Below are 13,569 nucleotides of genomic sequence, written 5' to 3'. Positions count from 1 at the left end.
GACAAAAGGTGTGGGTCTTGGCCCCAGTGGAGCCTTGTGCACTTCAGGATAAGTGGACAGGTCCATTTGAGGTTGTGGAGCGCAAAAGTCCTATCACCTACTTGGTGGACATGCAGTCTCCCAGGAACCCTTTGAGGGTCCTACATGTTAACCGCCTTAAGCCCCACTTAGAGAGGACCGAAGTGGGCATGCTGCTGGCCACTGATGATGGAATGGAAGAGGAGACCGAGCCTCTTCCTGACCTCTTAGTAGCCTCTGAGAAAGATGGGTCAGTGGATGGAGTTAACCTCTCACCCACCCTGACGCCCGAACAACAGGAAGATTGCCGCCACTTGCTGGGGCAGTTTCCAGATAGGTTCTCCCTGGTTCCTGGTGTCACAGATTGGTGCGTCCATGATGTGGACACAGGAGACAGCTTACCTGTGAAGCACAAGGCTTACAGGGTAACTGACAGGGTCAGAGCTTGCATCAAGGAGGAGGTCTCCAAAATGCTTGCGCTAGGGGTGGTTGAGTCCTCCAGCAGTCCTTGGTCCAGCCCCGTGGTCTTGGTCCCCAAAGCTGCTGCGCCGGGAGCCACACCTGAACTCCGGTTCTGTGTGGACTACAGAGGACTCAATTCAGTAACTAAGACTGACGCGCACCCCATCCCCAGAGCTGATGAGCTCATTGATCGGCTAGGGGCTGCCCGGTTCCTCAGCACGTTTGATTTAACGTCTGGGTACTGGCAGATCGCCTTGACCGATGGGGCCAAAGAGAGGTCAGCATTCTCTACACCAAATGGGCACTTCCAGTTCCGGGTCATGCCATTTGGGATGAAGAATGCCCCTGCCACCTTTCAGAGGTTGGTCAACCAGGTACTGGTTCGGCTGGATGCGTTCAGTGCCGCCTACCTGGATGACATCGCAGTGTTCAGTGCCACCTGGCCCGAACACCTGCGCCACCTCTGGGAAGTGTTGATGGCTCTGCGCCGAGCAGGCCTCACGATCAAGGCAAGCAAGTGCCAGATCGGGCAGGGTTCCGTGGTGTACTTGGGACACCAAGTGGGGAGTGGCAAGGTGGCACCCTTGCAACCCAAAATCGAGACCATCCTGGCTTGGGAGCCCCCCAAGACACAGACCGCAGTGAGGGCCTTCCTGGGGCTCACTGGGTACTACAGGAGGTTTGTCAAGGGCTATGGAATGATTGTTGCCCCCTTGACAGAGCTGACTTCCAAGAAGCAGCCCAGGAACGTGATCTGGACTGACACCTGTCAGAAAGCTTTCGACACCCTGAAGACTGCCATGTGCACGGCGCCCGTGCTCTTGGCCCCTGACTTCTCCAAAGAATTCCTAGTGCAGACAGACGCTTCAGAGCATGGTGTAGGGGCTGTTCTCTCACAGATGACTGAGGAGGGCTAAGACCAACCCGTAGCCTTCATCAGTAGGAGGTTACTTCCACGGGAAAGTAGGTGGAGTGCAATTGAGCGAGAAGCATTTGCTGTGGTCTGGGCGCTGAAGAAGCTAAGACCCTACTTGTTTGGGTCTCACTTCCGGGTTCAGACGGACCACAGGCCCCTCAGATGGTTAATGCAAATGAGGGGTGAGAACCCAAAGCTGTTGAGGTGGTCCATCTCCCTACAGGGTATGGACTTTACGGTGGAACACCGTCCTGGCACAGATCACGCTGACGGTCTGTCCAGGTATTTCCGCCTTAGTGACGAGGAACCACCTGGGCAAGGGTAGTTCTCCCCACATTTCAGCTGGAGGGGACACGTGTTAGACCTGGCACCTTGGCGTGAGTTTCCCTTCCACTTTTTTGATGGTGTGCCTCGATGTTTTGCTGGTGTTGTCCGCTCAGGGCACTGCGCCCCGGCTAATCCGTGCCGCAGTGCAAGTGCTCCCTAGGTAAAGTGTACCTGTAATTGATATTCATGATTGGTTTATTGGATTTACTGTCAGTCCCCAGTAAAGTGCACCAGGGGTGCCAGGGCTTGTGAATGCCAATGCTGCTGGTGGGCTTGCAGCGCTGGTTGCGCCACCCACAGAAAGCGGCCTTGTAAAATGTGTCTAGGGTCTGCCACCGCAGACCCTGCGTGCGGTCTGGGACTGTCGCGCTGACTGCGCAAGTGCCCCCACTTGCCAGTCCCTAAACCTTCCCTTACCTACATAGTAGCCACCCCTCTGGTAGGCCCAAGGGCAGGGTGCATTGTAGGCATAAGGTAGGACATGCCCTGATGTGTGTGGCATGTCTTAGTAGTGAATTACAGCCATTTTCGTTTTTCACTATTGAAGGCTACCTGCTCTCCATAGGCCAGAATGGGCTGCTGGAGTCACTACACACTGTGACCCCAGTGGACTCAGAGAGCATGGTAGAATGTCAAGTTTAGTATGCCTGAACTCAGAATAATAAAATACTTCTTGTAGTCAAGTTTATTTTAATATCCTGGGTTTGTAAATACTACTTTTAGAAAGTTAGTATTTACTGACCTGGCCATTTCAGTCCGCCTCTGCTGTGTGTGTGTGTTCTGCCTAGCAACAGTAAGGAGCAGGGTTGGGGAATCCCCAGAGACAGGTTGGCTGCCAGGTGGTGGGTAGAGAGATTACACCAGGATGGGTGGGAGGAGTACACCTTGACTCTTGAATAGACCTGTGCTCTGCCACCACAAAGCCGGCTCCGCCCCCTGTGGAGCGGCTGATGTCTCTGCCCTGCTGCTGAAAGGAAAGAGCAGAGTCACCATAACAAAGTGCTCCAGAACTGGACTGAGCCAGGCCCAGGCCCCCTGGCGCTAAAGAACAAAAGAATCACTGTATAAAAGTAGGAGCCTGGCTCCTAAGAAATCGGAATCCTGTTTTACCACAAAGAACCTCTGCCCGACTAGAAGGAGAAGAAGACGCTGGAGGAGCTGGCCTGCTGCTTGCCTTGCTGAGAAAGGAGAGGAAGAGACTTGCTGAAAAGACTTTGCTGCTTTGTGCTTGAACATTCTCCAAGGGCTTGATCTGAGCTTGCCCCCTGAACTGAACCCCAGGACCAGTGGGTTCTATGTGCTTTTGCTCGTCCTCCAATTCGAGCCGTGTGTGCATCCCGCTGGAAAGAGACTGCGCCCCTCATCGCCCCTCCTAGGGCCGTGACACTCAGGAGCTTGCCTGCCTCAACCCCGTGAGAGCCCCGCTCCGTCCGGAGCCGCTCTCTGTCCCCGGGCTAGGTTGCCTGCACCCCTGTCACCGCCTGCCACTGGAGCGCGCTGAAAGCGCTGTCACCCCTCCCGCCGGAATCCTTCCAACGGTCGTGATCTTCGCCGGGTCACCAGCTGCACGGACCGTGCCCTGTGACCCCGCTTCGTTATCCTTAGAACACCCCCAGGCCGCGGCGCCCCCGCTGTGGAGACCCCCCTGCACCGCCGTGCTAAGGGTCGCTGGCCGCGCCTGCCTACTTGCCCACACCCGCTGATTGAGGACCCAAGAACACTTCCCAACTGAGAGTCGCACCGACCTGTGCCGACCCTCCACATCACTAAAGGAGTTCCAGTATCGGGCTCGGGGCCCGCACCGCCTTATTTCCCCGTTATCCTCACCGCACCGCACGCCCGTCTCACCTCCCGCCGCCCTGGAGCTGCCGGGAGGAGCTGTGCACGGCGCAGGCGCGCCCACGACAGATGCGTGAGCCGCGGTAGGCCTGAAGTAAGTCAAGACTGGAATCCCTCAAGTGACATTGGTAAAAGACTGCAGAAGTACCCGCTTAAAGAACTGCTTGCCTGCTTTATAACCTGGTGGCATCCAAACAACGTTACTAGTCTTGTGATAAGTCTTCATATTGCGATAACTATTTTTATATAAAGGAGCGTATTTTCACATACCTAAGCCTGGTGTCTGTTTCTGGGGGTTTGATGTGTTTACTGTGTGTGTGATTATAATTGCTTAACCAACAACGCCTGAAGAATCGCCTTGGCTGCTCACGCCACGCACCTAGAGGGTGAGCAAGGGTCATTCCAAAAGGGGTTATCCTTTGCCCTGACGTGGAGGAGAGGGTCCCTGCTTGACACAAGGACCTCCTTGCGCCAATCAGAGATCCCCGAGTCTAACAGGGGGTGAATGTATGATTTATTCAGCATTCCGTTCATCATTCGTTTGCGTAGCACTAATAGCAGACAGAGCATGACTGGTGTTTTCCTGGGTGTCATGTAACACATTAGCAGTGGGGGCAGCGTACCATAGTTTGGAATTGCTAGTGTGACCATATGTTTTTTATCTGAGTGAGTTGCCTACTGTCCCTCTCATGGTAAGTTCCGCTGCTACGGGACTATCCAGAACCTTGCGCTGACGACTTGTGTTCATGCAGCACATGCGCAGTAGTAGGACTCTGTGTGCGAGTACTGAGAGATTAATTTTGGATGCTTCTAGTTAGTAAGCCAGAAGTTCGAGAATAAAAGCAGCATCGCAATTCAGTAGAAGTTCATTTCCTGCATTTCCGTGGGCGGAGGATGAAAAAAGACACTGAAGTGAGGAGAATGGAGATAGAACTACCTTTAGAAATGCAATGGAGACATTGTTATCAAGGGCCTGCTGATTACTAGTTCTTGAGCACAGCAATTGGTGACTGTAGGGCATAACGGTGGGACTGCAGTTTTTCTTGCCTAACATAAGGGAGTTTCTGGGTCAGGTTTGACCGTTTTGTCTATCTCTCATTACTACTTCACAGAGGCTCATGAGCACCATTTGCAGAACCCTCACACTTCATTGTGCCCATATAATGTGTGCTCCTGCTTTGAGAAAGCCCCAGTCGTACTTGGTGTGAGAAGCATCATTTTGCACAAAGGCCATGTTTAGAGAGCAGCCAGAAAAGGAAGAGAGTGCTCCGTAGAATATTCGGAGGACTGCTGTGAGACAGGAGTGGTGTCTATCTGACAGGTCATCTCCCAGGAGTCACATGAATTCACCTGAAGGCTAAACTTTTTGATGGAGAAGCTTATGGGCTGCCTAGTGCCTAGAAGTCTTCCAGCCTACTGATAGAGGGAAGGAGTCTCCTAGCCCTGCAGAAAGAGAGACTGTTCAGGAGGAGAAGTCCACCATGTTCCTGGTTGTAATAGTGGTAGGATAACACAAGTGCGTTAGGATCCTGCATATAAGGAGAACCTAGGGCAAGGCAAGTAGTCAGGGAACCGGAAAGGGAGAAGATAGATAGATAGGGATAGGGGGTGACTAGGAAAGGTTGGACCATGCTGAGCTCTTGTTAGTATTCTGCAATATATATATATATATATATACATATACATACATACATATAAATACAAGCATTTGCAATGCAATAGGTCTCGTATTAGGAAAGTTTGAGCTTTCTGTATTGTAAATTGACTAATTTTTTATTTATGTGTTGGTATTGAAAATATTGAAATTACTAGCTTTCTCATGTACAATGTCAATAGTTTTAACTGTTGCAAATGTGACACCTATAGCATTTGTAATGCAATATGTGTTGTATTTACGTGACTTAGATGTATTGATATTACAAATAACAATGGCTTTTAATTTTTGCAAAGAATTAATACTTAAATAAAACTTAATGTAAATTATAATGGCAATCGTTTAAACTTTTGTTAATAACTCTTGTGAAGATTATGTTTAGTGTATTTAATTGTGCCTAAAATCCAATAACAGAAGTTAAATATTATAATTTTTTTTGTGCCATTTGTAATAAAGCCTAAATGTTGAGAGAACATATTAGAGCCAGTTGTTGTTGAATGGTTGTACAGATTGATACTGTGGTGGCGGTGAGTGATGTGGTGGTGTCGAGTGATGCTGTGGCGTTAATTGATGCTGTGGTAGCGCATAGTGATGTAGTGGTGCCCTTGAGTGATGCTGTGGTGGTGCTAAGTGATGCTGTGGTGATGCGATAGATAGATAGATAGATAGATAGATAGATAGATAGATAGATAGATAGATAGATAGATAGATAGATAGATAGATAGATAGATAGATAGATAGATAGATAGATAGATAGATAGATAGATAGATAGATAGATAGATAGCAGTAATCCGATAGATAGATAGATAGATTAGATAGATAGATAGATAGATAGATAGATAGATAGATAGATAGATAGATAGATAGATAGATAGATAGAGGGCGATAGATAGATAGAGTGTAATTATGTAGAATATAATTATGTGGCCCTGAGTGGTTTTGTGTGGAGTGTATGTTGATTTTAGTGGCGTGTAATTATGTGGCATTGAGTGTTATTTTGAGTGTATCTTGCATTGTTTGCATTGTAATTAATTGGCACTGAGTGTTATTTAGAGTGCATGTGGCATTGAGTGTAGTGTAATTATGTGGTGTGTAATTATGTGGCGCTGAGTGGTATTTGAAGTGTATGTGACATTGAGCGCTGTGAAACTATGTGGTGTGTAACTATGTGGCACTGATTGGTTTTTGGAGTGTCTGTTGTACTGAGTGCACTGTAGTTATGTGGCATGTAATTATGTGGCTCTGAGTGGCATTCGGAGTGTATGTTGCCTTGCCTTGTATTTCTATGGTTCCTTAAACCCTTAGAGGCAATTCTTTTATTTTAACTAAAAGGATGGTAGTTAAATGGTGTTTACGGCAGGATGGTCGTTAAATGGTGGCTACGGAGAAGCCGTGTGCTGAAAGGCAAAGAGAACACGGGCATGAAAGTGAAAGCGAGGATGAAAATGGAATGAGTGTGGCAGGATGGTTGTTAAATCGTGGCTACGGAGAAGCTGTGTGCTGAAAGGCAAAGAGAACACGGGCATGAAAGTGAAAGCGGGGATGAAAATGGAATGAGTGTGGCAGGATGTTAGTTAAAAGGTGGTTACGGGGAAGCTGAGTGCTGAAAGGCAAAGAGAACACGGGCCAAAGCTGAAAGAAAACACGAGATGCGAGAGGCATGTGTGTGTGGCAAACACTGGTGGGGCTCAGAGCATTCTGTTGCTGCCTTGATGCCTGTGTGTGTGAGCAGTGGGGCTGTGTGTGTGAAGTGCCTAAAGTTGCAAGAAAACATATGGTTATTTAAATCCTTAGACGCAGAATTAATGGAGCTAATGTTATCGACCTTAGAAGGATGAAAAGGGAATGAGCGCGGCATATGTTAACTTTGTAAGCGCAGAAAGCGTGCAGGGCAAACTTATTATTTTGGTTGTTTGAGACTCAGATCTGGGCAAAGCTGCAAGAAAATACGGAGGGGGGAGGGCGGGCTGTGTGCTGAAAGGCAAAGAGAACACGGGCATGAAAGTGAAATCGATGGATGGCAATGCGTCCGTGAGACTAGCCCTGTGGTGGGAGAGGAACAGTTGTGAGAGGCGCCATGAGGAAACAATCTCTCGGCATGCTGTGGCGGGGGAGCGCATTCCAGGCGGGGGAGCGGACCCTTTGAAGTATGATGCCGAGGCTGTGGCTACACGTGCATGCGCCAGTGGGCTGAAGCGCTTCCCCAAACGGATTGCATGGCGGCACGATGCACGTGATTGTGCGCGTGCTCGCCATGCAATTCACTTTTGGGAGCACTTTGAAATGCCCCTCTTACTAGAGTCTCGCATAGCGATTGCGTAAACGCAATGTGATTCATTGGCACAAGGGGGTTGGTGATGAGGAATTGTGGAACTGATGCTGGAGGTGTCTGGTGTTGAGTCACTGGCACAAGGGCGTTGGTGATGAGGAATTGTGGGACTGATGCTGGAGGTTTATGGTGTTGTGAGTCACTGGCACAAGGGGGTTGGTGATGAGGAATTGCGGGATAGATGCTGGAAGTGTCTAGTGTTGTGAGTCACTGGTACAAGGGGGTTGGTGATGAGGAATTGCGGGATAGATGCTGGGAGTGTCTAGTGTTGTGAGTCACTGGCACAAGGGGGTTGGTGATGAGGAATTGCGGGATAGATGCTGGAAGTGTCTAGTGTTGTGAGTCACTGGTACAAGGGGGTTGGTGATGAGGAATTGCGGGATAGATGCTGGAAGTGTCTAGTGTTGTGATTCATTGGTACCAGGGGGTTGGTGATGAGTAATTGCAGGACTGATGCTGGAGGTGTCTAGTGTTGTGAGTCACTGGCACAAGGGCGTTGGTGATGAGGAATTGCGGGATAGATGCTGGAAGTGTCTAGTGTTGTGAGTCACTGGCACAAGGGTATTGGTGATGAGGAATTGTGAGATAGATGCTGGAAGTGTCTAGTGTTGTGATTCTTTGGTACCAGGGGGTTGGTGATGAGGAATTGCGGGACTGATGCTGGAGGTGTCCGGTGTTGTGATTCATTGGCACAAGGCGGTTGGTGATGAGGAATTGCGGGACTGATGCTGGAGGTGTCTAGTGTTGTGATTCATTGGCTCAAGGGGGTCGGTGATGAGGAATTGCGGGACTGATACTGGAGGTGTCTGGTGTTGTGATTCACTGGCACAAGGGGGTTGGTGATGAGGAATTGCGGGACTGATGGCGGAGGTGACTCTAGAAGAGTTCTTTTGGTAGGCCCTTTACCAGGAAGTTGCATCTTTGAGTGTGGCGGATGAGGGAAGGTTGCCTTCCTGAGGGTTAACTGCACTGACATCTTGTCCGCCACTGCTGGTCAGTGGCTCTAGCTTTCTGCACTATATAGGCTGGGATCAGGTAGAGCGTTCACTGTAGCGATGTGGCTACTTGCACCTGAATCGGACAATCCCATGCAGAATGACATGGCTGTCTGGGCTCCAGTGCGGTGCCTTCGGCATGCAGTATCTTCACGAGTGGGAAATGGGTTAAAGTGTCGTATTGCTGCCCAGTGCTCCTGTGCTGTGTGGATGAAAAACCCGCCATTCGGGCAGGGGCAGTATTATAGGGTCTGATCCAACTGCAGCATTCCTGGTGCCTGTCGCTGATTCCCTGTAGGACGGGCGCCTGCTGCCTCGAGTCAAGCAGATAGTACCCCTTCCCTCTGTATCCCTTGTTCACATGCAGGCTTTACGTTTTCTGTGTCCGCTGTTCTCATATTAGTTTTGGCTGCTGTTTTGTAGTGCTCGTGTCTAACTCCTCATTTGACGTGCATGTTTCATGCAGAAACGTTTTTTCGTATTGTTCCACCACTCACATTTGCATGAATCGGACGTTTTGCTTCCGTACTCACACAAACCGTTTAAAAATGTAAAACTGTACAAATCGCGTGCTTACCAGTACAAGCACCACAACTAAAATGTAATAGCCAGTCCAATTGTTGACCCTTTGTCCCTCCCCGATCCGCAGCACTATGTCATGACGCTGTAACAGTGTTGGTTGGCGCTATATTGGTTGATTTGAGCACTCTTTTTCAAAAGTGTCATGTTTTGGTTTTGGTAACGTCTCTTATGTTTGCATCCTAGAGATCTATCATGACTGAGGAGGCGTGCTGGACAAGGAGTCAGAAGCGGGCTCTCGAGCAGGATCCCCCCATTAACAATCTGGACAATAAGAAAATAAAAATGGAAAAAGGGCTAATAGACCCCAAACGTGGAGGGGAACATTTCATAAAGACGGAAGTAGGGACAGGGAGATCGCTGGGGCTATCAAGAAGTGAAGATTTGAACTCTTCGGTGAAGGCGGAAGTACTGACGGGAGAGGAACCTGTGGACATGCCGTGTGGCTATATGTGCACGCGCCAGTGGACTGAAGCACTTCCCCAAACGGATTGCATGGCAGCACGATGCACGTGATTGTGCGCGTGCTCGCCATGCAATCCACTTTTGGGAGCACTTTGAAATGCCCCACCTACTAGAGTCTCGCATAGCGATTGCGTAAACGCAATAGCTAGGCGAGACCTAATAAAATCAGTGTGGTCCTTTATTGGTGCCTTAACGACAGTACAACTGGCAAAAAGGATGGGCACGACACCCTGCGGCCATCCAAATAATCGTGGCTCGTGGACTCCTGTTGTGGCAACAGGAAGTCAGGAGCCTACCCTGATCGTGCAGAAGACGACCAGCACGAGACATGAAATCGGGAGCCTACCCCAGTCGGGCGCAGCCCCAGTGCTGTTGTGGCAATGCGATTTAGGGAGCTTTCGTCGCTTGTGCAGAAGACCAGCATGAGAGGCAACATCGGAAGCCTACCCCGGTCACACGCAGGTTCTGTGCACCACCTCCTCACTTTGCTATGCCGCACCCACATACCTTTGTGGTAAGATGTACCTTGCCTGCCTGCTGCACCATTCCCGAGCCTCCAGCACGGACTGCATTCTACGGCAAGCCCCCATGAGATTGCAGCTTCTCTCGGTGGCAATGTTAGAGTTAGGTGGCTCCTCTAATGAGCCTTGAGACACTCATGATGGCCATTTTGAGGTCAGGTGTCACTGTAAACTCTTTGTTTTGAGCACATGGAGGGGATTACAGCACGGGTGCAATCGCTCACACTCTCATCTGGGTACCCGCCTCCAGCAAGCAGCCACCAGCAAAAAGCATTCTTTGCATTCCTATGCAAGTGAGCTACGTCCCTACAGTACTCATACAACAAAATACTGCATACAACTGGTGGCATCAACTAGGCATCTCTTTAAGGGCACTGTCATGCCTCCTGCACATAGCTAATTCTGCGGAGCTACCAATTCAGTCAGGGATATGTCAGCGTCACCAGACTTGATGTACCATGCCAGACCCAGCACAGCCGGGGCCATGTCAGCGTCACCAAATGCTACACCCAACATGGTGCAACGAAAAGCCATGCTTGGTGTGCCATTCATTTGACCGCTGGAATCTCTGGCTCTTGCTTCTGGTGGTGGTATGGGCCTTCGCTGGCAAGAATGGTTAGAAGATTTTGAAGATTTGATGAAGGGGTCTCAGGTCACTGAACCAGCTCAACAGGTCATTGTCCTGCGCAACTTAATAGGCAAAGAACTTGGGCAGATCATCAAGGAACTGCAGGCAGATGTCGCAATATCCTATCAAGACGTCCGTGATAGACTTAACAGGAAATTCCTCCACAAGAGGAACATTGACTGTGAACAATACACCTTCAATCTAGCCTCCCAGGAAAATGAATCTACGGGGGAGTTTATCTTGTGTCTCAAACGTCTAACGCGCTACTGCGCATTTGACATCTTCACAACTGAAGATGTCCATCTGCGGATCATAGACAGATTTCAATCAGAGTTCTTGCATCCACGTCTTCTAAAGAAGAGTACTCTCTGGATGAAACAGAAGAAAAGACAAGAGTCACCGATCAAGCTGAAAAACATGCAATGAAAATCGATGCAGAAAAGTTGGAAAAACGAGAACAGGCTTTCTGACTTCAAACTCATAATGAACGTCATCCATCTGACCACCGGCAGAAACCTAAATCCACAGATTGCCATCACCAGGCTGATTGTCGTTGCAGTCCCAAACTGGCCGTCAAGAGAAGGGAGTGTCAGCTAAAATGCTATTGATATGGACAAGAATTCCAGCATGCAGATTCATACCCTGCCTTGAGTCAGAGATGTTGACGGTGCAGAAAAGAATCATTTTGAGAAAGTATGCCGAGCATCTCAAAAAGACTTACAAAGAAAGTCAAGGGAATCCAGCTCTCACCCTCATGCAAAGGCAGTATGTTACAAACAAGAACACTCCACTAGCTCTTCAAGATCAAGTCTCCATTCACAAGTTACATACAGATCGAGGTGCTCTGTATCCCATGAGTCACGATCCCTCACGCCAGTCTCACAAGACAGTGAGGAACATGTCTACATGGTAGCCGATCATGACAGAATAAAGAAATACCTGAGACTGCACATCCAAATGGGGGAAAACCCAGCAAAATTTGTGCTAGACAGTGGGGTGTCACTCAATTACATCTGTGTCACATAGAGAACAACAAAATGAATCCTAAACCTGAATTGCACAAAACGCTATGTGAGTCTACACATGGATGTCCAGAGAACCACTACCATGTCTAGGACAATTTCAAACATCTCTCACCTACAAGGAAAGAACTTTACAAGTTCACATGCATGTTATTGACAGACCTGAAGTCGAGTATTGTCTCCTCAGTTTGCCTACTGCATAACGTTTACAATTAGTGGAAATATTATACTGGGTAGATGATGAACCAGACATTGTAAGCATGTTTCCGAAACTGTTCAGAGGACTTGACAAAATGGCTCTCTTTCAAGTTCGCCTACACATCAATGAACAAGTGACACCTGTGGCTCAAGATCATTGGAAAGTGTCCTTTCATCTCCAACAGGCAGAAGAGGATGAATTACGAGATCTCCTCCAGGCGGACATCTTCAAGAGATCATCAGGACCAACTCTGGTTGTCCTCAGCTGTTGTGGTGCCCAAATGAGGGTCAGAAGAGAAAGCGTGTTTATGTGTTGGCATGAGAGTGCCAAATACTGCCATTGGTTGGGAAAAACACCCGGGACCTCACATCAGTGACATGATCATGTTGTTGAAAGGGGAAAAATCTTCTCTAAATTGGATCTTAACAAGGACTATCACCAGCTTGAACTCCATGAGAATTCACGTTATATCACCACATTATCAACACATTAAGAATTGTTCAGGTATAAAAGTCCCAGTTTTGGCGTTTCATCTGCAGCTGAGATTGTTCACGATGCAATAAGAAGAGTAATTTGTCATATCCCCAACACCCTCAACTACAGTGATGACATCGTAGTATTTGGTGACGCTGTCAAAGAACACAACAAAGCACTGGCTCATGTATGCCACGCGCTCCTGGAAGCAAACCGGTCTCTTAACAAAGACAAGTGCGAATTTCACAGGTCCAAACAAAAATTCAATGGACCCATCTTTTCGGGTAAAGGGATGAGGCCAGACCCGGAAAAGGTTACAGCTCTGAGTGACACCACTTGCCCACGAGATGCTGGCGATATTCGGTCTTTCCTAGGAATGGCCAGTTACTAGTGGAAGTCAAGGACTATGCCACTATCAGCTATCCCCTTCATGAACTGACAAAGCAAGGTCAACCTTTCAAATGGTCTGAGAGGTGTAATCAAGCATTTAACTCAGTCAAAGCCTTAGCTAAGTCAGCCAGAAATCTGGCCTACTTCAATCCACGCAGGAAGACAGAAATCACTGTGGAAGGCAGTCCTGTGGGACTCAGCGTCATATTAGCACAATATAACAAAGAAGGTGATCAACGTCGCATAGTGGCATATGCTAGTCGCATCTTGACTGACACTGAGAGGGCATACCCACAGCCAGAGAAGGAAAGTCTGGTGGTACTCGGGGCCTGTGAGCATTTTCACACTTCCATTTATGGGAATCCATCTTCAAGAATTCACATACATGATTATCCAAAAACAAGAAAAAGCAGCAAATCCTGCGGGTTGAAACACTTGCTAGCTGAATATATCCACTTTGTCATTGATCCGGCAAGACCACCTGCAGTTTCACTTGAAGCCATCCCTGAGGCCACTGCAGAAGATGTCATTCTTCAGGGTCAAGACTGATTTGCAAAAAGCTGGGTCTGAACTGAGGTGGCGAAGTGAGCTAAAGAATGATGATGGAATCAACCCAGCTCTGTGACTGGGGCACGAGTGTCTGAAATGTTTCAGCTCTCCGTCCATAATCTCCTTGTGTTTGCTTTGTTTTCCCTAAGTTGGCAGGGTTTGCCCAGATGTGGGTCCTTGCTCACTTTGCCACTGGATTCA

This window comes from Triturus cristatus, chromosome 1_1, assembly GCF_964204655.1.
Source record: "Triturus cristatus chromosome 1_1, aTriCri1.1, whole genome shotgun sequence".
Lineage (NCBI taxonomy): Eukaryota > Metazoa > Chordata > Amphibia > Caudata > Salamandridae > Triturus > Triturus cristatus.
This window is presented reverse-complemented; position numbering follows the sequence as displayed.